The 25,683-nt window shown below is 56.8% G+C and overlaps 1 protein-coding gene across 2 annotated transcripts in view; it reads right to left on the bottom strand.

Annotated features, from left to right (window-relative positions):
* Positions 1-25,683, bottom strand: part of ART1 (ADP-ribosyltransferase 1) — a 78,438-nt gene that overhangs the window by 49,590 nt on the left and 3,165 nt on the right. The gene's annotated exons all lie outside the window — the stretch shown is intronic.

The following is a 25,683-nucleotide window of genomic DNA, read 5'->3' on the forward strand; positions in this document are numbered from 1 at the left end:
CATATCAGTCACAGTCGTGTGGCAGACCCTGTCACTGAAATGATGGGTTGGTTAAAGTGTGCATGTCCTGTTTTGTTTATACAACATAAGGGTGGGTGGGAGGGCCCAAGGACAATTCCATCTTGCACCTCTTTTTTCTTTTATTTTTCTTTGCGTCATGTGCTGTTTGGGGAGGGTTTTTTGGAAGGGACATCCTGCGTGACACTGCAGTGCCACTCCTAAATGGGCCCGGTGTTTGTGTTGGCCACTAGGGTCGCTAATCTTACTCACACAGTCAGCTACCTCATTGCGCCTCTTTTTTTCTTTGCGTCATGTGCTGATTGGGGAGGTTTTTTTGGAAGGGACATCCTGCGTGACACTACAGTGCCACTCCTAAATGGACCCGGTGTTTGTGTCGGCCACTAGGGTCGCTAATCTTACTCACACAGTCAGCTACCTCATTGCGCCTCTTTTTTTCTTTGCGTCATGTGCTGATTGGGGAGGGTTTTTTGGAAGGGACATCCTGCGTGACACTGCAGTGCCACTCCTAAATGGGCCCGGTGTTTGTGTCGGCCACTAGGGTCGCTAATCTTACTCACACAGTCAGCTACCTCATTGCGCCTCTTTTTTTCTTTGCGTCATGTGCTGATTGGGGAGGGTTTTTTGGAAGGGACATCCTGCGTGACACTGCAGTGCCACTCCTAAATGGGCCCGGTGTTTGTGTCGGCCACTAGGGTCGCTAATCTTACTCACACAGTCAGCTACCTCATTGCGCCTCTTTTTTTCTTTGCGTCATGTGCTGATTGGGGAGGGTTTTTTGGAAGGGACATCCTGCGTGACACTGCAGTGCCACTCCTAAATGGGCCCGGTGTTTGTGTCGGCCACTAGGGTCGCTAATCTTACTCACACAGTCAGCTACCTCATTGCGCCTCTTTTTTTCTTTGCGTCATGTGCTGATTGGGGAGGGTTTTTTGGAAGGGACATCCTGCGTGACACTGCAGTGCCACTCCTAAATGGGCCCGGTGTTTGTGTCGGCCACTAGGGTCGCTAATCTTACTCACACAGTCAGCTACCTCATTGCGCCTCTTTTTTTCTTTGCGTCATGTGCTGATTGGGGAGGGTTTTTTGGAAGGGACATCCTGCGTGACACTGCAGTGCCACTCCTAAATGGGCCCGGTGTTTGTGTCGGCCACTAGGGTCGCTAATCTTACTCACACAGTCAGCTACCTCATTGCGCCTCTTTTTTTCTTTGCGTCATGTGCTGATTGGGGAGGGTTTTTTGGAAGGGACATCCTGCGTGACACTGCAGTGCCACTCCTAAATGGGCCCGGTGTTTGTGTCGGCCACTAGGGTCGCTAATCTTACTCACACAGTCAGCTACCTCATTGCGCCTCTTTTTTTCTTTGCGTCATGTGCTGATTGGGGAGGGTTTTTTGGAAGGGACATCCTGCGTGACACTGCAGTGCCACTCCTAAATGGGCCCGGTGTTTGTGTCGGCCACTAGGGTCGCTTATCTTACTCACACAGTCAGCTACCTCATTGCGCCTCTTTTTTTCTTTGCGTCATGTGCTGATTGGGGAGGGTTTTTTGGAAGGGACATCCTGCGTGACACTGCAGTGCCACTCCTAGATGGGCCAGGTGTTTGTGTCGGCCACTAGTGTCGCTTAGCTTAGTCATCCAGCGACCTTGGTGCAAATTTTAGGACTAAAAATAATATTGTGAGGTGTGAGGTATTCAGAATAGACTGAAAATGAGTGGAAATTATGGTTTTTGAGGTTAATAATAATATGGGATCAAAATGACCCCCAAATTCTATGATTTAAGCTGTTTTTTAGGGTTTTTTGAAAAAAACACCCGAATCCAAAACACACCCGAATCCGACAAAAAAAATTCGGTGAGGTTTTGCCAAAACGCGGTCGAAACCAAAACACGGCCGCGGAACCGAACCCAAAACCAAAACACAAAACCCGAAAAATTTCAGGCGCTCATCTCTACTATAGAGGCAGAATAACAGTCACACAGCCTGCATGAGGGGGAGCGGGGTTAAAGGCAGGAGGAGGCTATAGAGGCAGAATAACATTCACACAGCCTGCATGAGGGGGAGCGGGGTTACAGGCAGGAGTGGGCTATAGAGGCAGAATAACAGTCACACAGCCTGCATGAGGGGGAGCGGGGTTACATGCAGGAGGAGGGGGCTATAGAGGCAGAATACCAGTCACACAGCGTGCATGAGGGGGATCGGGGTTACAGACAGGAGGGGGCTATAGAGGCAGAATAACAGTCACACAGCCTGCATGAGGGGGAGCGGGGTTACAGGCAGGAGGGGGCTATAGAGGCAGAATAACAGTCACACAGCCTGCATGAGGGGGAGCGGGGTTACAGGCAGGAGGGGGCTATAGAAGCAGAATAACAGTCACACAGCCTGCATGAGGGGGAGCGGGGTTACAGGCAGGAGGAGGGGCTATAGAGGCAGAATAACAGTCACACAGTCTGCATGAGGGGGAGCGGGGTTACAGGCAGGAGGAGGGGCTATAGAGGCAGAATAACAGTCACACAGCCTGCATGAGGAGGAGCGGGGTTACAGGCAGGAGGAGGCTATAGAGGCAGAATAACAGTCACACAGCCTGCATGAGGGGAGCGGGGTTACAGGCAGGAGGGAGCTATAGAAGCAGAATAACAGTCACACAGCCTGCATGAGGGGGAGCGGGGTTACAGGCAGGAGGAGGGGGCTATAGAGGCAGAATAACAGTCACACAGCCTGCATGAGGGGGAGCGGGGTTACAGGCAGGAAGAGGGGCTATAGAGACAGAATAACAGTCACACAGCCTGCATGAGGAGGTGCGGGGTTACAGACAGGAGGAGGCTATAGAGGCAGAAAAACAGTCACACAGCCTGCATGAGAGGGAGCGGGGTTACAGGCAGGAGGAGGGGTTATAGAGGCTGAATAACAGTCACACAGCCTGCATGAGGGGGAGCGGGGATACAGGCAGGAGGGGGCTATAGATGCAGAATAACAGTCACACAGCCTGCATGAGGGGGAGCGGGGTTACAGGCAGGAGGAGGGGCTATAGAGGCAGAATAACAGTCACACAGCCTGCATGAGGGGGAGCGGGGTTACAGGCAGGAGGAGGCTATAGAGGCAGAATAACAGTCACACAGCCTGCATGAGGGGAGCGGGGTTACAGGCAGGAGGGGGCTATAGAGGCAGAATAACAGTCACACAGCCCGCATGAGGGGGAGCGGGGTTACAGGCAGGAGGAGGCTATAGAGGCAGAATAACAGTCACACAGCCTGCATGAGGGGGAGCGGTCTTACAGGCAGGAGGGGGCTATAGAGGAAGAATAACAGTCACACAGCCTGCATGAGGGGGAGCGGGGTTACAGGCAGGAGGGGGCTATAGAGGCAAAATAACAGTCACACAGCCTGCATGAGGGGGAGCGGGGTTACAGGCAGGAGGAGGCTATAGAGGCAGAATAACAGTCACACAGACTGCATGAGGGGGAGCGGGGTTACAGGCAGGAGGAGGCTACAGAGGCAGAATAACAGTCACACAGCCTGCATGAGGGGGAGCGGGGTTACAGGCAGGAGGAGGCTATAGAGGCAGAATAACAGTCACACAGACTGCATGAGGGGGAGCGGGGTTACAGGCAGAAGGAGGCTATAGAGGCAGAATAACAGTCACACAGCCTGCATGAGGGGGAGCGGGGTTACAGGCAGGAGGGGGCTATAGAGGCAGAATAACAGTCACACAGTCTGCATGAGGGGGAGCGGGGTTACAGGCAGGAAGAGGGGGCTATAGAGGCAGAATAACAGTCACACAGTCTGCATGAGGGGGAGCGGGTTACAGGCAGGAGGAGGCAGGAGGCAGAATAAAAGTCACAGAGCCTGCATGAGGGGGAGCGGGGTTACAGGCAGGAGGAGGGGGCTATAGAGGCAGAATAACAGTCACACAGTTTGCATGAGGGGGGAGCGGGGTTACAGGCAGGAGAAGGGGCTATAGAGGCAGAATAACAGTCACACAGCCTGCATGAGGGGGAGCGGGGTTACAGGCAGGAGGAGGCTATAGAGGCAGAATTACAGTCACACAACCTGCATGAGGGGGAGCGGGGTTACAGGCAGTAGGAGGGGCTATAGAGGCAGAATAACAGTCACACAGCCTGCATGAGGGGGAGCGGGGTTACAGGCAGGAGGAGGGGCTCTAGAGGCAGAATAACAGTCACACAGCCTACATGAGGGGGAGCGGGGTTACAGGCAGGAGGAGGCTATAGAGGCAGAATAACAGTCACACAGCCTGCATGAGGGGAGCGGGGTTACAGGCAGGAGGGGGCTATAGAAGCAGAATAACAGTCACACAGCCTGCATGAGGGGGAGCGGGGTTACAGGCAGGAGGAGGGGCTATAGAGGCAGAATAACAGTCACACAGCCTGCATGAGGAGGTGCGGGGTTACAGGCAGGAGGGGGCTATAGAAGCAGAATAACAGTCACACAGCCTGCATGAGGGGGAGCGGGGTTACAGGCAGGAGGAGGGGCTATAGAGGCAGAATAACAGTCACACAGCCTACATGAGGGGGAGCGGGGTTACAGGCAGGAGGAGGCTATAGAGGCAGAATAACAGTCACACAGCCTGCATGAGGGGAGCGGGGTTACAGGCAGGAGGGGGCTATAGAGGCAGAATTACAGTCACACAGCCCGCATGAGGGGGAGCGGGGTTACAGGCAGGAGGAGGCTATAGAGGCAGAATTACAGTCACACAGCCTGCATGAGGGGGAGCGGTGTTACAGGCAGGAGGGGGCTATAGAGGAAGAATAACAGTCACACAGCCTGCATGAGGGGGAGCGGGGTTACAGGCAGGAGGGGGCTATAGAGGCAGAATAACAGTCACACAGCCTGCATGAGGGGGAGCGGGGTTACAGTCAGGAGGAGGCTATAGAGGCAGAATAACAGTCACACAGACTGCATGAGAGGGAGCGGGGTTACAGGCAGGAGGAGGCTATAGAGGCAGAATAACAGTCACACAGCCTGCATGAGGGGGAGCGGGGTTACAGGCAGGAGGAGGCTATAGAGGCAGAATAACAGTCACACAGACTGCATGAGGGGGAGCGGGGTTACAGGCAGAAGGAGGCTATAGAGGCAGAATAACAGTCACACAGACTGCATGAGGGGGAGCGGGGTTACAGGCAGGAGGAGGCTATAGAGGCAGAATAACAGTCACACAGCCTGCATGAGGGGGAGCGGGGTTACAGGCAGGAGGGGGCTATAGAGGCAGAATAACAGTCACACAGTCTGCATGAGGGGGAGCGGGGTTACAGGTAGGAGGAGGCTATAGAGGCAGAATAACAGTCACACAGTCTGCATGAGGGGGAGCGGGGTTACAGGCAGGAGGAGGGGGCTATAGAGGCAGAATAACAGTCACACAGTCTGCATGAGGGGGAGCGGGTTACAGGCAGGAGGAGGCAGGAGGCAGAATAACAGTCACACAGCCTGCATGAGGGGGAGCGGGGTTACAGGCAGGAGGAGGGGGCTATAGAGGCAGAATAACAGTCACACAGTTTGCATGAGGGGGGAGCGGGGTTACAGGCAGGAGAAGGGGCTATAGAGGCAGAATAACAGTCACACAGCCTGCATGAGGGGGAGCGGGGTTACAGGCAGGAGGAGGCTATAGAGGCAGAATTACAGTCACACAACCTGCATGAGGGGGAGCGGGGTTACAGGCAGTAGGAGGGGCTATAGTGGCAGAATAACAGTCACACAGCCTGCATGAGGGGGAGCGGGGTTACAGGCAGGAGGAGGGGCTCTAGAGGCAGAATAACAGTCACACAGCCTACATGAGGGGGAGCGGGGTTACAGGTAGGAGGAGGGGCTATAGAGGCAGAATAACAGTCACACAGCCTGCATGAGGGGGAGAGGGGTTACAGGCAGTAGGAGGGGCTATAGAGGCAGAATAACAGTCACACAGCCTGCATGAGGGGGAGCGGGGTTACAGGCAGGAGGAAGCTATAGAGGCAGAATAACAGTCACACAGCCTGCATGAGGGGGAGCGGGGTTACAGACAGGAGGAGGCTATACAGGCAGAATAACAGTCACACAGCCTACATGAGGGGGAGCGGGGTTACAGGCAGGAGGAGGGGCTATAGAGGCAGAATAACAGTCACACAGCCTGCATGAGGGGGAGCGGGGTTACAGACAGGAGGAGGCTGTACAGGCAGAATAACAGTCACACAGCCTACATGAGGGGGAGCGGGGTTACAGGCAGGAGGAGGGGCTATAGAGGCAGAATAACAGTCACACAGCCTGCATGAGGGGAGCGGGGTTACAGGCAGGAGGGGGCTATAGAGGCAGAATAACAGTCACACAGCCTGCATGAGGGGGAGCGGTGTTACAGGCAGGAGGAGGGGCTATAGAGGCAGAATAACAGTCACACAGCCTGCATGAGGGGGGAGCGGGGTTACAGGCAGGAGGAGGGGGCTATAGAGGCAGAATAACAGTCACACAGTCTGCATGAGGGGGAGCGGGGTTACAGGCAGGAGGAGGCTATAGAGGCAGAATAACAGTCACACAGCCTGCATGAGGGGGAGCGGTGTTACAGGCAGGAGGGGGGCTATAGAGGCAGAATAACAGTCACACAGCCTGCATGAGGGGGAGCGGGGTTACAGGCAGGAGGAGGAGGCTATAGAGGCAGAATAACAGTCACACAGTCTGCATGAGGGGGAGCGGGGTTACAGGCAGGAGAGGCTATAGAGGCAGAATAACAGTCACACAGCCTGCATGAGGGGGAGCGGGGTTAAAGGCAGGAGGGGGCTATAGAGGCAGAATAACAGTCACACAGCCTGCATGAGGGGGAGCGGGGTTACAGGCAGTAGGAGGGGCTATAGAGGCAGAATAACAGTCACACAGCCTGCACGAGGGGGAGCGGGGTTACAGACAGGAGGAGGCTATACAGGCAGAATAACAGTCACACAGCCTACATGAGGGGGAGCGGGGTTACAGGCAGGAGGAGGGGCTATAGAGGCAGAATAACAATCACACAGCCTGCATGAGGGGGAGCGGGGTTACAGACAGGAGGAGGCTATACAGGCAGAATAACAGTCACACAGCCTACATGAGGGGGAGCGGGGTTACAGGCAGGAGGAGGGGGCTATAGAGGCAGAATAACAGTCACACAGTCTGCATGAGGGGGAGCGGGGTTACAGGCAGGAGGAGGCTATAGAGGCAGAATAACCGTCACACAGCCTGCATGAGGGGGAGCGGGGTTACAGACAGGAGGAGGCTATAGAGGCAGAATAACAGTCACACAGCCTGCATGAGGGGGAGCGGTGTTACAGGCAGGAGGGGGCTATAGAGGCAGAATAACAGTCACACAGCCTGCATGAGGGGGAGCGGGGTTACAGGCAGGAGGAGGAGGCTATAGAGGCAGAATAACAGTCACACAGTCTGCATGAGGGGGAGCGGGGTTACAGGCAGGAGAGGCTATAGAGGCAGAATAACAGTCACACAGCCTGCATGAGGGGGAGCGGGGTTAAAGGCAGGAGGGGGCTATAGAGGCAGAATAACAGTCACACAGCCTGCATGAGGGGGAGCGGGGTTACAGGCAGGAGGAGGTGGCTATAGAGGCAGAATAACAGTCACATAGTCTGCATGAGGGGGAGCGGGGTTACAGGCAGGAGGAGGAGGCTATAGAGGCAGAATAACAGTCACACAGCCTGCATGAGGGGGAGCGGGGTTACAGGCAGGAGGAGGCTATACAGGCAGAATAACAGTCACACAGCCTGCATGAGGGGGAGCAAGGTTACAGGCAGGAGGGGGCTATAGAGGCAGAATAACAGTCACACAGCCTGCATGAGGGGGAGCGGGGTTACAGGCAGGAGGAGGCTATAGAGGCAGAATAACAGTCACACTGACTACATGAGGGGGAGCGGGGTTACAGGCAGGAGGGGCTATAGAGGCAGAATAATAGTCACACAGCCTGCATGAGGGGGAGCGGGGTTACAGGCAGGAGGAGGCTATAGAGGCAGAATAACAGTCACACAGCCTGCATGAAGGGGAGCGGGGTTACAGGCAGGAGGAGGCTATAGAGGCAGAATAACAGTCACACAGCCAGCATGAGGGGGAGCGGGGTTACAGGCAGGAGGAGGCTATAGAGGCAGAATAACAGTCACACAGCCTACATGAGGGGGAGCGGGGTTACAGGCAGGAGGAGGGGCTATAGAGGCAGAATAACAGTCACACAGACTGCATGAGGGGGAGCGGGGTTACAGGCAGGAGGAGGCTATAGAGGCAGAATAACAGTCACACAGACTGCATGAGGGGGAGCGGGGTTACAGGCAGGAGGGGGCTATAGAGGCAGAATAACAGTCATACAGCCTGCATGAGGGGGAGCGGGGTTACAGGCAGGAGGAGGCTATAGAGGCAGAAAAACAGTCACACAGCCTACATGAGGGGGAGCGGGGCTACAGGCAGGAGGAGGGGGCTATAGAGGCAGAATAACAGTCACACAGCCTGCATGAGGGGGAGCGGGGTTACAGGCAGGAGGGGGCTATAGAGGCAGAATAACAGTCACACAGCCTACATGAGGGGGAGCGGGGTTACAGGCAGGAGGAGGGGCTATAGAGGCAGAATAACAGTCACACAGACTGCATGAGGGGGAGCGGGGTTACAGGCAGGAGGAGGCTATAGAGGCAGAATAACAGTCACACAGACTGCATGAGGGGGAGCGGGGTTACAGGCAGGAGGGGGCTATAGAGGCAGAATAACAGTCATACAGCCTGCATGAGGGGGAGCGGGGTTACAGGCAGGAGGAGGCTATAGAGGCAGAATAACAGTCACACTGCCTACATGAGGGGGAGCGGGGCTACAGGCAGGAGGAGGGGGCTATAGAGGCAGAATAACAGTCACACAGCCTGCATGAGGGGGAGCGGGGTTACAGGCAGGAGGAGGCTATAGAGGCAGAATAACAGTCACACAGACTGCATGAGGGGGAGCGGGGTTACAGGCAGGAGGAGGCTATAGAGGCAGAATAACAGTCACACAGCCTGCATGAGGGGGAGCGGGGTTACAGGCAGGTGGAGGCTATAGAGGCAGAATAACAGTCACACAGTCTGCATGAGGGGGAGCGGGGTTACAGGCAGGAGGGGGCTATAGAGGCAGAATAACAGTCACACAGCCTGCATGAGGGGGAGCGGGGTTACAGGCAGGTGGAGGCTATAGAGGCAGAATAACAGTCACACAGTCTGCATGAGGGGGAGCGGGGTTACAGGCAGGAGGGGGCTATAGAGGCAGAATAACAGTCACACAGCCTGCATGAGGGGGAGCGGGGTTACAGGCAGGAGTGGGCTATAGAGGCAGAATAACAGTCACACAGCCTGCATGAGGGGGAGCGGGGTTACAGGCAGGAGGGGGCTATAGAGGCAGAATAACAGTCACACAGCCTACATGAGGGGGAGCGGGGTTACAGGCAGGAGGAGGGGGCTATAGAGGCAGAATAACAGTCACACAGCCTGCATGAGGGGGAGCGGGTTACAGGCAGGATGAGGCAGGAGGCAGAATAACAGTCACACAGCCTGCATGAGGGGGAGCGGGGTTACAGGCAGGAGGAGGGGGCTATAGAGGCAGAATAACAGTCACACAGTCTGCATGAGGGGGGAGCGAGGTTACAGGCAGGAGAAGGGGCTATAGAGGCAGAATAACAGTCACACAGCCTGCATGAGGGGGAGCGGGGTTACAGGCAGGAGGAGGCTATAGAGGCAGAATTACAGTCACACAGCCTGCATGAGGAAGAGCGGGGTTACAGGCAGTAGGAGGGGCTATAGAGGCAGAATAACAGTCACACAGCCTGCATGAGGGGGAGCGGGGTTACAGGCAGGAGGAGGGGCTATAGAGGCAGAATACCAGTCACACAGCCTGCATGAGGGGGAGCGGGGTTACAGGCAGGAGGGGGGCTATAAAGGCAGAATAACAGTCACACAGCCTGCATGAGGGGGAGCGGGGTTACAGGCAGGAGGAGGGGCTCTAGAGGCAGAATAACAGTCACACAGCCTACATGAGGGGGAGCGGGGTTACAGGTAGGAGGAGGGGCTATAGAGGCAGAATAACAGTCACACAGCCTGCACGAGGGGGAGCGGGGTTACAGGCAGTAGGAGGGGCTATAGAGGCAGAATAACAGTCACACAGCCTGCATGAGGGGGAGCGGGGTTACAGGCAGGAGGAGGGGCTATATAGAGGCAGAATACCAGTCACACAGCCTGCATGAGGGGGAGCGGGGTTACAGGCAGGAGGGGGGCTATAAAGGCAGAATAACAGTCACACAGCCTGCATGAGGGGGAGCGGGGTTACAGGCAGGAGGAGGGGCTATAGAAGCAGAATAACAGTCACACAGCCTGCATGAGGGGGAGCGGGGTTACAGGCAGGAGGGGGCTATAGAGGCAGAATTACAGTCACACAGCCTGCATGAGGGGGAGCGGGGTTACAGGCAGGAGGAGGGGCTATAGAAGCAGAATAACAGTCAAACAGCCTGCATGAGGGGGAGCGGGGTTACAGGCAGGAGGGGGCTATAGAGGCAGAATTACAGTCACACAGCCTGCATGAGGGGGAGCGGGGTTACAGGCAGGAGGAGGGGCTATAGAGGCAGAATAACAGTCACACAGCCTGCATGAGGGGGAGCGGGGTTACAAGCAGGAGGAGGCTATAGAGGCAGAATAACAGTCACACAGCCTGCATGAGGGGGAGCGGGGTTACAGGCAGGAGGAGGGGCTATAGAGGCAGAATAACAGTCACACAGCCTGCATGAGGGGTAGCGGGGTTACAGGCAGGATGAGGCTATAGAGGCAGAATAACAGTCACACAGTCTGCATGAGGGGGAGCGGGGTTACAGGCAGGAGGGGGCTATAGAGGCAGAATAACAGTCACACAGCCTGCATGAAGGGGAGCGGGGTTACAGGCAGGAGGAGGGGCTATAGAGGCAGAATAACAGTCACACAGCCTGCATGAGGGGGAGCGGGGTTACAGACAGGAGGAGGCTATACAGGCAGAATAACAGTCACACAGCCTACATGAGGGGGAGCGGGGTTACAGGCAGGAGGAGGGGCTATAGAGGCAGAATAACAGTCACACAGCCTGCATGAGGGGGAGCGGGGTTACAGGCAGGAGGAGGGGCTATAGAGGCAGAATACCAGTCACACAGCCTGTATGAGGGGGAGCGGGGTTACAGGCAGGAGGGGGGCTATAAAGGCAGAATAACAGTCACACAGCCTGCATGAGGGGGAGCGGGGTTACAGGCAGGAGGAGGGGCTCTAGAGGCAGAATAACAGTCACACAGCCTACATGAGGGGGAGCGGGGTTACAGGTAGGAGGAGGGGCTATAGAGGCAGAATAACAGTCACACAGCCTGCACGAGGGGGAGCGGGGTTACAGGCAGTAGGAGGGGCTATAGAGGCAGAATAACAGTCACACAGCCTGCATGAGGGGGAGCGGGATTACAGGCAGGAGGAGGGGCTATATAGAGGCAGAATACCAGTCACACAGCCTGCATGAGGGGGAGCGGGGTTACAGGCAGGAGGGGGGCTATAAAGGCAGAATAACAGTCACACAGCCTGCATGAGAGGGGAGCGGGGTTACAGGCAGGAGGAGGGGCTATAGAAGCAGAATAACAGTCACACAGCCTGCATGAGGGGGAGCGGGGTTACAAGCAGGAGGGGGCTATAGAGGCAGAATTACAGTCACACAGCCTGCATGAGGGGGAGCGGGGTTACAGGCAGGAGGAGGGGCTATAGAAGCAGAATAACAGTCACACAGCCTGCATGAGGGGGAGCGGGGTTACAGGCAGGAGGGGGCTATAGAGGCAGAATTACAGTCACACAGCCTGCATGAGGGGGAGCGGGGTTACAGGCAGGAGGAGGGGCTATAGAGGCAGAATAACAGTCACACAGCCTGCATGAGGGGGAGCGGGGTTACAAGCAGGAGGAGGCTATAGAGGCAGAATAATAGTCACACAGCCTGCATGAGGGGGAGCGGGGTTACAGGCAGGAGGAGGGGCTATAGAGGCAGAATAACAGTCACACAGCCTGCATGAGGGGGAGCGGGGTTACAGGCAGGATGAGGCTATAGAGGCAGAATAACAGTCACACAGTCTGCATGAGGGGGAGCGGGGTTACAGGCAGGAGGGGGCTATAGAGGCAGAATAACAGTCACACAGCCTGCATGAGGGGGAGCGGGGTTACAGGCAGGAGGAGGGGCTATAGAGGCAGAATAACAGTCACACAGCCTGCATGAGGGGGAGCGGGGTTACAGACAGGAGGAGGCTATACAGGCAGAATAACAGTCACACAGCCTACATGAGGGGGAGCGGGGTTACAGGCAGGAGGAGGGGCTATAGAGGCAGATTAACAGTCACACAGCCTGCATGAGGGGAGCGGGGTTACAGACAGAAGGAGGCTATACAGGCAGAATAAAAGTCACACAGCCTGCATGAGGGGAGCGGGGTTACAGACAGGAGAGGCTATAGAGGCAGAATAACAGTCACACAGCCTGCATGAGGGGAGCGGGGTTACAGACAGGAGGAGGCTATACAGGCAGAATAACAGTCACACAGCCTGCATGAGGGGGAGCGGGGTTACAGGCAGGAGGGGGCTATAGAGGCAGAATAACAGTCACACAGCCTGCATGAGGGGGAGCGGGGATACAGGCAGGTGGAGGCTATAGAGGCAGAATAACAGTCACACAGTCTGCATGAGGGGGAGCGGGGTTACAGGCAGGAGGAGGCTATAGAGGCAGAATAACAGTCACACAGTCTGCATGAGAGGGAGCGGGGTTACAGGCAGGAGGAGGGGCTCTAGAGGCAGAATAACAGTCACACAGCCTGCATGAGGGGGAGCGGGGTTACAGGCAGGAGGAGGAGGCTATAGAGGCAGAATAACAGTCACACAGTCTGCATGAGGGGGAGCGGGGTTACAGGCAGGAGGAGGAGGCTATAGAGGCAGAGTAACAGTCACACAGCCTGCATGAGGGGGAGCGGGGTTACAGGCAGGAGGGGCTATAGAGGCAGAATAACAGTCACACAGCCTGCATGAGGGGGAGCGGGGTTACAGGCAGGAGGGGGCTATAGAGGCAGAATAACAGTCACACAGCCTGCATGAGGGGGAGCGGGGTTACAGGCAGGAGGAGGGGGCTATAGAGGCAGAATAACAGTCACACAGCCTGCATGAGGGGGAGCGGGGTTACAGGCAGGAGGAGGGGCTATAGAGGCAGAATAACAGTCACACAGCCTGCATGAGGGGGAGCGGGGATACAGGCAGGAGGGGGCTATAGAGGCAGAATAACAGTCACACAGCCTGCATGAGGGGGAGCGGGGTTACAGGCAGGAGGAGGGGCTATAGAGGCAGAATAACAGTCACACGGCCTGCATGAGGGGGAGCGGGGTTACAGGCAGGAGGAGGCTATAGAGGCAGAATAACAGTCAAACAGACTACATGAGGGGGAACGGGGTTACAGGCAGGAGGAGGCTATAGTGGCAGAATAACAGTCACACAGACTGCATGAAGGGGAGCGGGGTTACAGGCAGGAGGAGGCTATAGAGGCAGAATAACAGTCACACAGCCTGCATGAGGGGGAGCGGGGATACAGGCAGGTGGAGGCTATAGAGGCAGAATAACAGTCACACAGTCTGCATGAGGGGGAGCGGGGTTACAGGCAGGAGGAGGCTATAGAGGCAGAATAACAGTCACACAGTCTGCATGAGGGGGAGCGGGGTTACAGGCAGGAGGAGGGGGCTATAGAGGCAGAATAACAGTCACACAGTCTGCATGAGGGGGAGCGGGTTACAGGCAGGAGGAGGCTATAGAGGCAGAATAACAGTCACACAGCCTGCATGAGGGGGAGCGGGGTTACAGGCAGGAGGAGGGGCTATAGAGGCAGAATAACAGTCACACAGCCTGCATGAGGGGGAGCGGGGTTACAGGCAGGAGGAGGGGCTATAGAGGCAGAATAACAGTCACACAGCCTGCATGAGGGGGAGCGGGGTTACAGGCAGGAGGAGGGGCTCTAGAAGCAGAATAACAGTCACACAGCCTGCATGAGGGGGAGCGGGGTTACAGGCAGGAGGAGGGGCTCTAGAGGCAGAATAACAGTCACACAGCCTGCATGAGGGGGAGCGGGGTTACAGGCAGGAGGAGGGGCTATAGAGGCAGAATAACAGTCACACAGACTGCATGAGGGGGAGCGGGGTTACAGGCAGGAGGAGGCTATAGAGGCAGAATAACAGTCACACAGCCTGCATGAGGGGGAGCGGGGTTACAGGCAGGAGGAGGGGCTATAGAGGCAGAATAACAGTCACACAGACTGCATGAGGGGGAGCGGGGTTACAGGCAGAAGGAGGCTATAGAGGCAGAATAACAGTCACACAGCCTGCATGAGGGGGAGCGGGGTTACAGGCAGGAGGAGGGGCTATAGAGGCAGAATAACAGTCACACAGCCTGCATGAGGGGGAGCAGGGTTACAGGCAGGAGGAGGCTATAGAGGCAGAATAACAGTGACACAGCCTGCATGAGGGGGAGCGGGGTTACAGGCAGGAGGAGGGGCTCTAGAGGCAGAATAACAGTCACACAGCCTGCATGAGGGGGAGCGGGGTTACAGGCAGGAGGAGGGGCTATAGAGGCAGAATAACAGTCACACAGCCTGCATGAGGGGGAGCGGGGTTACAGGCAGGAGGAGGCTATAGAGGCAGAATAACAGTCACACAGCCTGCATGAGGGGGAGCGGGGTAACAAGCTGGAGGGGCTATAGATTCAGAATAACAGTCACACAGCCTGCATGAGGGGTATCGGGGATACAGGCAGGAGGAGGCTATAGAGGCAGAATAACAGTCACACAGCCTGCATGAGGGGGAGCGGGGTTACAGGCAGGAGGGGGCTATAGAGGCAGAATAACAGTCACACAGCCTGCATGAGGGGGAGCGGGGTTACAGGCAGGTGGGGGGGCTATAGAGGCAGAATAACAGTCACACAGCCTGCATGAGGGGGAGCGGGGTTACAGGCAGGTGGGGGGGCTATAGAGGCAGAATAACAGTCACACAGCCTGCATGAGGGGGAGCGGGGTTACAGACAGGAGGAGGGGCTATAGAGGCAGAATAACAGTCACACAGCCTGCATGAGGGGGAGCGGGTTACAGACAGGAGGAGGGGCTATAGAGGCAGAATAACAGTCACACAGCCTGCATGAGGGGGAGCGGGGTTACAGGCAGGAGGAGGCTATAGAGGCAGAATAACAGTCACACAGCCTGCATGAGGGGGGAGCGGGGTTACAGGCAGGAGGAGGGGGCTATAGAGGCAGAATAACAGTCACACAGCCTGCATGAGGGGGAGCGGGGTTACATGCAGGAGGAGGGGGCCATAGAGGCAGAATACCAGTCACACAGCCTGCATGAGGGGGATCGGGGTTACAGGCAGGAGGGGGCTATAGAGGCAGAATAACAGTCACACAGCCTGCATGAGGGGGAGCGGGGTTACAGGCAGGAGGAGGCTAAAGAGGCAGAATAACAGTCACACAGCCTGCATGAGGGGGAGCGGGGTTACAGGCAGGAGGAGGCTATAGAGGCAGAATAACAGTCAAACAGACTACATGAGGGGGAGCGGGGTTACAGGCAGGAGGAGGCTATAGAGGCAGAATAACAGTCACACAGACTGCATGAGGGGGAGCGGGGTTACAGGCAGGAGGAGGCTATAGAGGCAGAATAACAGTCACACAGCCTGCATGAGGAGGAGCGGGGTTACAGGCAGGAGGGGGCTATAGAGGCAGAATAACAGTCACACAGCCTGCATGAGGGGGAGCGGGGATACAGGCAGGTGGAGGCTATAGAGGCAGAATAACAGTCACACAGCCTGCATGAGGGGGAGCGGGGTTACAGGCAGGAGGGGGCTATAGAGGAAGAATAACAGTCACACAGCCTGCATGAGGGGGAGCGGGGTTACAGGCAGGAGGAGGCTATAGAGGCAGAATAACAGTCACACAGCCTGCATGAGGGGGAGCGGGGTTACAGGCAGGAGGAGGGTCTATAGAGGCAGAATAACAGTCACACAGCCTGCATGAGGGGGAGCGGGGTTACAGGCAGGAGAAGGGGCTATAGAGGCAGAATAACAGTCACACAGCCTGCATGAGGGGGAGCGGGGTTACAGGCAGGAGGGGGCTATAGAGGCAGAATAACAGTCACACAGCCTGCATGAGGGGGAGCGGGGTTACAGGCAGGAGGGGGCTATAGAGGCAGAATAACAGTCACACAGCCTGCATGAGGGGGAGCGGGGTTACAGGCAGTAGGAGGGGCTATAGAGGCAGAATAACAGTCACACAGCCTGCATGAGGGGGAGCGGGGTTACAGGCAGGAGGAGGGGCTATAGAGGCAGAATACCAGTCACACAGCCTGCATGAGGGGGAGCGGGGTTACAGGCAGGAGGGGGGCTATAAAGGCAGAATAACAGTCACACAGCCTGCATGAGGGGGAGCGGGGTTACAGGCAGGAGGAGGGGCTATAGAGGCAGAATAACAGTCACACAGCCTGCATGAGTGGGAGCGGGGTTACAGGCAGGAGGAGGCTATAGAGGCAGAATAACAGTCACACAGCCTGCATGAGGGGGAGCAGGGTTACAGGCAGGAGGAGGGGCTATAGAGGCAGAATAACAGTCACACAGCCTGCATGAGGGGGAGCGGGGTTACAGGCAGAGGAGGCTATAGAGGCAGAATAACAGTCACACAGCCTGCATGAGGGGGAGCGGGGTTACAAGCTGGAGGGGCTATAGATTCAGAATAACAGTCACACAGCCTGCATGAGGGGTATCGGGGTTACAGGCAGGAGGAGGCTATAGAGGCAGAATAACAGTCACACAGCCTGCATGAGGGGGAGCGGGGTTACAGGCAGGAGGGGGCTATAGAGGCAGAATAACAGTCACACAGCCTGCATGAGGGGGAGCGGGGTTACAGGCAGGTGGGGGGGCTATAGAGGCAGAATAGCAGTCACACAGCCTGCATGAGGGGGAGCGGGGTTACAGGCAGGTGGGGTGGCTATAGAGGCAGAATAACAGTCACACAGCCTGCATGAGGGGGAGCGGGGTTACAGACAGGAGGGGGCTATAGAGGCAGAATAACAGTCACACAGCCTGCATGAGGGGGAGCGGGTTACAGACAGGAGGAGGGGCTATAGAGGCAGAATAACAGTCACACAGCCTGCATGAGGGGGAGCGGGGTTACAGACAGGAGGGGGCTATAGAGGCAGAATAACAGTCACACAGCCTACATGAGGGGGAGCGGGGTTACAGGCAGGAGGAGGGGGCTATAGAGGCAGAATAATAGTCACACAGCCTGCATGAGGGGGGAGCGGGGTTACAGGCAGGAGGAGGGGGCTATAGAGGCAGAATAACAGTCACACAGCCTGCATGAGGGGGAGCGGGGTTACATGCAGGAGGAGGGGGCTATAGAGGCAGAATACCAGTCACACAGCCTGCATGAGGGGTATCGGGGTTACAGACAGGAGTGGGCTATAGAGGCAGAATAACAGTCACACAGCCTGCTTGAGGGGGAGCGGGGTTACAGGCAGGAGGGGGCTATAGAAGCAGAATAACAGTCATACAGCCTGCATGAGAGGGAGCGGGGTTACAGGCAGGAGGAGGGGCTATAGAGGCAGAATAACAGTAACACAGCCTGCATGAGGGGGAGCGGGGTTACAGGCAGGAGGAGGGGGCTATAGAGGCAGAATAATAGTCACACAGCCTACATGAGGGGGAGCGGGGTTACAGGCAGGTGGGGGGGCTATAGAGGCAGAATAACAGTCACACAGCCTGCATGAGGGGGAGCGGGGTTACAGACAGGAGGGGGCTATAGAGGCAGAATAACAGTAACACAGCCTGCATGAGGGGGAGCGGGGTTACATACAGGAGGAGGGGGCTATAGAGGCAGAATAACAGTCACACAGCCTGCATGTGGGGGAGCGGGGTTACAGGCAGGAGAGGCTATAGAGGCAGAATAACAGTAACACAGCCTACATGAGGGGGAGCGGGGTTACAGGCAGGTGGGGGGGCTATAGAGGCAGAATAACAGTCACATAGCCTGCATGAGGGGGAGCGGGGTTACAGACAGGAGGGGGCTATAGAGGCAGAATAACAGTCACACAGCCTGCATGAGGGGGAGCGGGGTTACAGGCAGGTGGGGGGGCTATAGAGGCAGAATAACAGTCACACAGCCTGCATGAGGGGGAGCGGGGTTACAGGCAGGAGGAGGGGCTATATTGAGGCAGAATAACAGTCACACAGCCTGCATGAGGGGGAGCGGGGTTACAGGCAGGAGGAGGGGCTATAAAGGCAGAATAACAGTCACACAGCCTGCATGAGGGGGAGCGGGGTTACAGGCAGGAGGAGGCTATAGAGGCAGAATAACAGTCACACAGCCTGCATGAGGGGGAGCGGGTTACAGACAGGAGGAGGGGCTATAGAGGCAGAATAACAGTCACACAGCCTGCATGAGGGGGAGCGGGGTTACAGGCAGGAGAGGCTATAGAGGCAGAATAACAGTCACACAGCCTGCATGAGGGGGGAGCGGGGTTACAGGCAGGAGGAGGGGGCTATAGAGGCAGAATAACAGTCACACAGCCTGCATGAGGGGGAGCGGGGTTACATGCAGGAGGAGGGGGCTATAGACGCAGAATACCAGTCACACAGCCTGCATGAGGGGGATCGGGGTTACAGACAGGAGGGGGCTATAGAGGCAGAATAACAGTCACACAGCCTGCGTGAGGGGAAGCGGGGTTACAGGCAGGAGGAGGGGCTATAGAGGCAGAATAACAGTCACACAGCCTGTATGAGGGGGAGCGGGGTTACAGGCAGGAGTGGGCTATAGAGGCAGAATAACAGTCACACAGCCTACATGAGGGGGAGCAGGGTTACAGGCAGGAGGGGGCTCTAGAAGCAGAATAACAGTCACACAGCCTGCATGAGGGGGAGCGGGGTTACAGGCAGGAGGAGGGGCTATAGAGGCAGAATAACAGTCACACAGTCTGCATGATGGGGGCGGGGTTACAGGCAGGAGGAGGGGCTATAGAGGAAGAATAACAGTCACACAGCCTGCATGAGGAGGTGCGGGATTACAGGCAGGAGGAGGCTATAGAGGCAGAATAACAGTCACACAGCCTGCATGAGGGGGAGCGGGGTTACAGGCAGGAGGAGGCTATAGAGGCAGAATAACAGTCACACAGCCTGCATGAGGGGGAGCGGGGTTACAGGCAGGAGGAGGCTATAGAGGCAGAATAACAGTCACACAGTCTGCATGAGGGGGAGCGGGGTTACAGGCAGGAGGAGGGGGCTATAGAGGCAGAATAACAGTCACACAGCCTGCATGAGGGGGAGCGGGGATACAGGCAGGAGGGGGCTATAGAGGCAGAATAACAGTCACACAGCCTGCATGAGGGGGAGCGGGGTTACAGGCAGGAGGAGGCTATAGAGGCAGAATAACAGTCACACAGTCTGCATGAGGGGGAGCGGGGTTACAGGCAGGAGGAGGGGGCTATAGAGGCAGAATAACAGTCACACAGCCTGCATGAGGGGGAGCGGGGATACAGGCAGGAGGGGGCTATAGAGGCAGAATAACAGTCACACAGCCTGCATGAGGGGGAGCGGGGTTACAGGCAGGAGGAGGGGCTATAGAGGCAGAATAACAGTCACACAGCCTACATGAGGGGGAGCGGGGTTACAGGCAGGAGGAGGCTATAGAGGCAGAATAACAGTCACACAGCCTGCATGAGGGGGAGCGGGGTTACAGGCAGGAGGAGGGGGCTATAGAGGCAGAATAACAGTCACACAGACTGCATGAGGGGAGCGGGGTTACAGGCAGGAGGAGGCTATAGAGGCAGAATAACAGTCACACAGCCTGCATGAGGGGGAGCGGGGTTACAGGCAGGAGGGGGCTATAGAGGCAGAATAACAGTCACACAGCCTGCATGAGGGGAGCGGGGTTACAGGCAGGAGGAGGCTATAGAGGCAGAATAACAGTCACACAGCCTGCATGAGGGGGAGCGGGGATACAGGCAGGTGGAGGCTATAGAGGCAGAATAACAGTCACACAGTCTGCATGAGGGGGAGCGGGGTTACAGGCAGGAGGAGGCTATAGAGGCAGAATAACAGTCACAGCCTGCATGAGGGGGAGCGGGGTTACAGGCAGGAGGAGGGGGCTATAGAGGCAGAATAACAGTCACACAGCCTGCATGAGGGGGAGCGGGGTTACAGGCAGGTGGGGTGGCTATAGAGGCAGAATAACAGTCACACAGCCTGCATGAGGGGGAGCGGGGTTACAGACAGGAGGGGGCTATAGAGGCAGAATAACAGTCACACAGCCTGCATGAGGGGGAGCGGGTTACAGACAGGAGGAGGGGCTATAGAGGCAGAATAACAGTCACACAGCCTGCATGAGGGGGAGCGGGGTTACAGACAGGAGGGGGCTATAGAGGCAGAATAACAGTCACACAGCCTACATGAGGGGGAGCGGGGTTACAGGCAGGAGGAGGGGGCTATAGAGGCAGAATAATAGTCACACAGCCTGCATGAGGGGGGAGCGGGGTTACAGGCAGGAGGAGGGGGCTATAGAGGCAGAATAACAGTCACACAGCCTGCATGAGGGGGAGCGGGGTTACATGCAGGAGGAGGGGGCTATAGAGGCAGAATACCAGTCACACAGCCTGCATGAGGGGTATCGGGGTTACAGACAGGAGTGGGCTATAGAGGCAGAATAACAGTCACACAGCCTGCTTGAGGGGGAGCGGGGTTACAGGCAGGAGGGGGCTATAGAAGCAGAATAACAGTCATACAGCCTGCATGAGAGGGAGCGGGGTTACAGGCAGGAGGAGGGGCTATAGAGGCAGAATAACAGTAACACAGCCTGCATGAGGGGGAGCGGGGTTACAGGCAGGAGGAGGGGGCTATAGAGGCAGAATAATAGTCACACAGCCTGCATGAGGGGGAGCGGGGTTACAGGCAGGAGGAGGGGATATAGAGGCAGAATAACAGTCACACAGCCTGCATGAGGGGGAGCGGGGTTACAGGCAGGAGGAGGGGCTATAGAGGCAGAATAGCAGTCACACAGCCTGCATGACGGGAGCGGGGTTACAGGCAGGAGGAGGGGGCTATAGAGGCAGAATAACAGTCACACAGACTGCATGAGGGGGAGCGGGGTTACAGGCAGGAGGAGGCTATAGAGGCAGAATAACAGTCACACAGCCTGCATGAGGGGGAGCGGGGTTACAGGCAGGAGGGGGCTATAGAGGCAGAATAACAGTCACACAGCCTGCATGACGGGAGCGGGGTTACAGGCAGGAGGAGGGGGCTATAGAGGCAGAATAACAGTCACACAGACTGCATGAGGGGGAGCGGGGTTACAGGCAGGAGGAGGCTATAGAGGCAGAATAACAGTCACACAGCCTGCATGAGGGGGAGCGGGGTTACAGGCAGGAGGGGGCTATAGAGGCAGAATAACAGTCACACAGCCTGCATGAGGGGGAGCGGGGTTACAGGTAGGAGGAGGCTATAGAGGCAGAATAACCGTCACACAGCCTGCATGAGGGGGAGCGGGGATACAGGCAGGTGGAGGCTATAGAGGCAGAATAACAGTCACACAGTCTGCATGAGGGGGAGCGGGGTTACAGGCAGGAGGAGGCTATAGAGGCAGAATAACAGTCACACAGCCTGCATGAGGGGGAGCGGGGTTACAGGCAGGAGGAGGGGGCTATAGAAGCAGAATAACAGTCACACAGTCTGCATGAGGGGGAGCGGGGTTACAGGCAGGAGGGGGCTATAGAGGCAGAATACCAGTCACACAGACTGCATGAGGGGGAGCGGGGTTACAGGCAGGAGGAGGCTATAGAGGCAGAATAACAGTCACACAGCCTGCATGAGGGGGAGCGGGGTTACAGGCAGGAGGAGGGGGCTATAGAAGCAGAATAACAGTCACACAGACTGCATGAGGGGGAGCGGGGTTACAGGCAGGAGGAGGCTATAGAGGCAGAATAACAGTCACACAGCCTGCATGAGGGGGAGCGGGGTTACAGGCAGGAGGGGGCTATAGAGGCAGAATAACAGTCACACAGCCTGCATGAGGGGGAGCGGGGTTACAGGTAGGAGGAGGCTATAGAGGCAGAATAACCGTCACACAGCCTGCATGAGGGGGAGCGGGGATACAGGCAGGTGGAGGCTATAGAGGCAGAATAACAGTCACACAGTCTGCATGAGGGGGAGCGGGGTTACAGGCAGGAGGAGGCTATAGAGGCAGAATAACAGTCACACAGCCTGCATGAGGGGGAGCGGGGTTACAGGCAGGAGGAGGGGGCTATAGAAGCAGAATAACAGTCACACAGTCTGCATGAGGGGGAGCGGGGTTACAGGCAGGAGGGGGCTATAGAAGCAGAATAACAGTCACACAGTCTGCATGAGGGGGAGCGGGGTTACAGGCAGGAGGAGGGGCTATAGAGGCAGAATTACAGTCACACAGCCTGCATGAGGGGGAGCGGGGTTACAGGCAGGAGGGGGACTATAAAGGCAGAATAACAGTCACGCAGCCTGCATGAGGGGGAGCGGGGTTACAGGCAGGAGGAGGGGCTATAGAGGCAGAATAACTGTCACACAGCCTGCATGAGGGGGAGCGGGGTTACAGACAGGAGGAGGCTATAGAGGCAGAATAACAGTCACACAGTCTGCATGAGGGGGAGCGGGGTTACAGGCAGGAGGAGGCTATAGAGGCAGAATAACAGTCACACAGCCTGCATGAGGGGGAGCGGGGTTACAGGCAGGAGGGGGCTATAGAGGCAGAATAACAGTCACACAGTCTGCATGAGAAGGAGCGGGGTTACAGGCAGGAGGGGCTATAGAGGCAGAATAACAGTCACACAGCCTGCATGAGGGGGAGCGGGGTTACAGGCAGGAGGAGGCTATAGAGGCAGAATAACAGTCACACAGCCTGCATGAGGGGGAGCGGGGTTACAGGCAGGAGGGGCTATAGAGGCAGAATAACAGTCACACAGCCTGCATGAGGGGGAGCGGGGTTACAGGCAGGAGGAGGCTATAGAGGCAGAATAACAGTCACACAGCCTGCATGAGGGGGAGCGGGATTACAGGCAGGAGGAGGGGGCTATAGAGGCAGAATAACAGTCACACAGCCTGCATGAGGGGGAGCGGGGTTACAGGCAGGAGGGGGCTATAGAGGCAGAATAACAGTCACACAGCCTACATGAGGGGGAGCAGGGTTACAGGCAGGAGGAGGGGCTATAGAGGCAGAATAACAGTCACACAGTCTGCATGAGGGGGAGCGGGGTTACAGGCAGGAGGAGGGGCTATAGAGGCAGAATAACAGTCACACAGTCTGCATGAGGGGAGCGGGGTTACAGGCAGGAGGAGGCTATAGAGGCAGAATAACAGTCACACAGCCTGCATGAGGGGGAGCGGGGTTACAGGCAGGAGGGGGCTATAGAGGCAGAATAACAGTCACACAGCCCGCATGAGGGGGATCGGGGTTACAGGCAGGAGGAGGCTATAGAGGCAGAATAACAGTCACACAGCCTGCATGAGGGGGAGCGGGGTTACAGGCAGGAGGGGGCTATAGAGGCAGAATAACAGTCACACAGCCCGCATGAGGGGGAGCGGGGTTACAGGCAGGAGGAGGCTATAGAGGCAGAATAACAGTCACACAGCCTGCATGAGGGGGAGCGGGGTTACAGGCAGGAGGAGGCTATAGAGGCAGAATAACAGTCACACAGCCTGCATGAGGGGGAGCGGGGTTACAGGCAGGAGGAGGAGGCTATAGAGGCAGAATAACAGTCACACAGCCTGCATGAGGGGGAGCGGGGTTACAGGCAGGAGGAGGCTATAGAGGCAGAATAACAGTCACACAGCCTGCATGAGGGGGAGCGGGGTTACAGGCAGGAGGAGGGGGCTATAGAGGCAGAATAACAGTCACACAGCCTGCATGATGGGAGCGGGGTTACAGGCAGGAGGGGGCTATAGAGGCAGAATAACAGTCACACAGCCTACATGAGGGGGAGCGGGGTTACAGGCAGTAGGAGGGGCTATAGAGGCAGAATAACAGTCACACAGCCTGCATGAGGGGGAGCGGGGTTACAGGCAGGAGGAGGGGCTATAGAGGCAGAATAACAGTCACACAGCCTGCATGAGGGGGAGCGGGGTTACAGGCAGGAGGAGGGGCTATAGAGGCAGAATAACCGTCACACAGCCTGCATGACGGGAGCGGGGTTACAGGCAGGAGGAGGGGGCTATAGAGGCAGAATAACAGTCACACAGACTGCATGAGGGGGAGCGGGGTTACAGGCAGGAGGAGGAGCTATAGAGGCAGAATAACAGTCACACAGTCTGCATGAGGGGAGCGGGGTTACAGGCAGGAGGAGGGGGCTATAGAGGCAGAATAACAGTCACACAGCCTGCATGAGGGGGAGCGGGGTTACAGGCAGGAGGAGGAACTATAGAGGCAGAATAACAGTCACACAGTCTGCATGAGGGGAGCGGGGTTACAGGCAGGTGGAGGCTATAGAGGCAGAATAACAGTCACACAGCCTGCATGAGGGGGAGCGGGGTTACAGGCAGGAGGAGGGGCTATAGAGGCAGAATAACAGTCACACAGCCTGCATGAGGGGGAGCGGGGTTACAGGCAGGAGGGGGCTATAGAGGCAGAATAACAGTCACACAGACTGCATGAGGGGGAGCGGGGTTACAGGCAGGAGGAGGAGCTATAGAGGCAGAATAACAGTCACACAGTCTGCATGAGGGGAGCGGGGTTACAGGCAGGAGGGGGCTATAGAGGCAGAATAACAGTCACACAGCCTGCATGAGGGGGAGCGGGGTTACAGGCAGGAGGGGGCTATAGAGGCAGAATAACAGTCACACAGCCTGCATGAGGGGGAGCGGGGTTACAGGCAAGAGGAGGGGCTATAGAGGCAGAATAACAGTCACACAGTCTGCATGAGGGGGAGCGGGGTTACAGGCAGGAGGGGGCTATAGAGGCAGAATAACAGTCACACAGACTGCATGAGGGGGAGCGGGGTTACAGGCAGGAGGAGGGGGCTATAGAGGCAGAATAACAGTCACACAGCCTGCATGAGGAGGAGCGGGGTTACAGGCAGGAGGAGGGGCTATAGAGGCAGAATAACAGTCACACAGTCTGCATGAGGGGGAGCGGGGTTACAGGCAGGAGGGGGCTATAGAGGCAGAATAACAGTCACACAGCCTGCATGAGGGGGAGCGGGGTTACAGGCAGGAGGAGGGGGCTATAGAGGCAGAATACCAGTCACACAGCCTGCATGAGGGGGAGCGGGGTTACAGGCAGGAGGGGGCTATAGAGGAAGAATAACAGTCACACAGCCTACATGAGGGGGATCGGGGTTACAGGCAGGAGGGGGCTATAGAGGCAGAATAACAGTCACACAGCCTGCATGAGGGGGAGCGGGGTTACAGGCAGGAGGGGGCTATAGAGGCAGAATAACAGTCACACAGCCTGCATGAGGGGGAGCGGGGTTACAGGCAGGAGTGGGCTATAGAGGCAGAATAAAAGTCACACAGCCTGCATGAGTGGGAGCGGGGTTACAGGCAGGAGGAGGCTATAGAGGCAGAATAACAGTCACACAGCCTGCATGAGGGGGAGCGGGGTTACAGGCAGGAGGAGGCTATAGATGCAGAATAACAGTCAC

This window comes from Pseudophryne corroboree, chromosome 2 (genome assembly GCF_028390025.1).
Source record: "Pseudophryne corroboree isolate aPseCor3 chromosome 2, aPseCor3.hap2, whole genome shotgun sequence".
NCBI classification, from domain to species: domain Eukaryota; kingdom Metazoa; phylum Chordata; class Amphibia; order Anura; family Myobatrachidae; genus Pseudophryne; species Pseudophryne corroboree.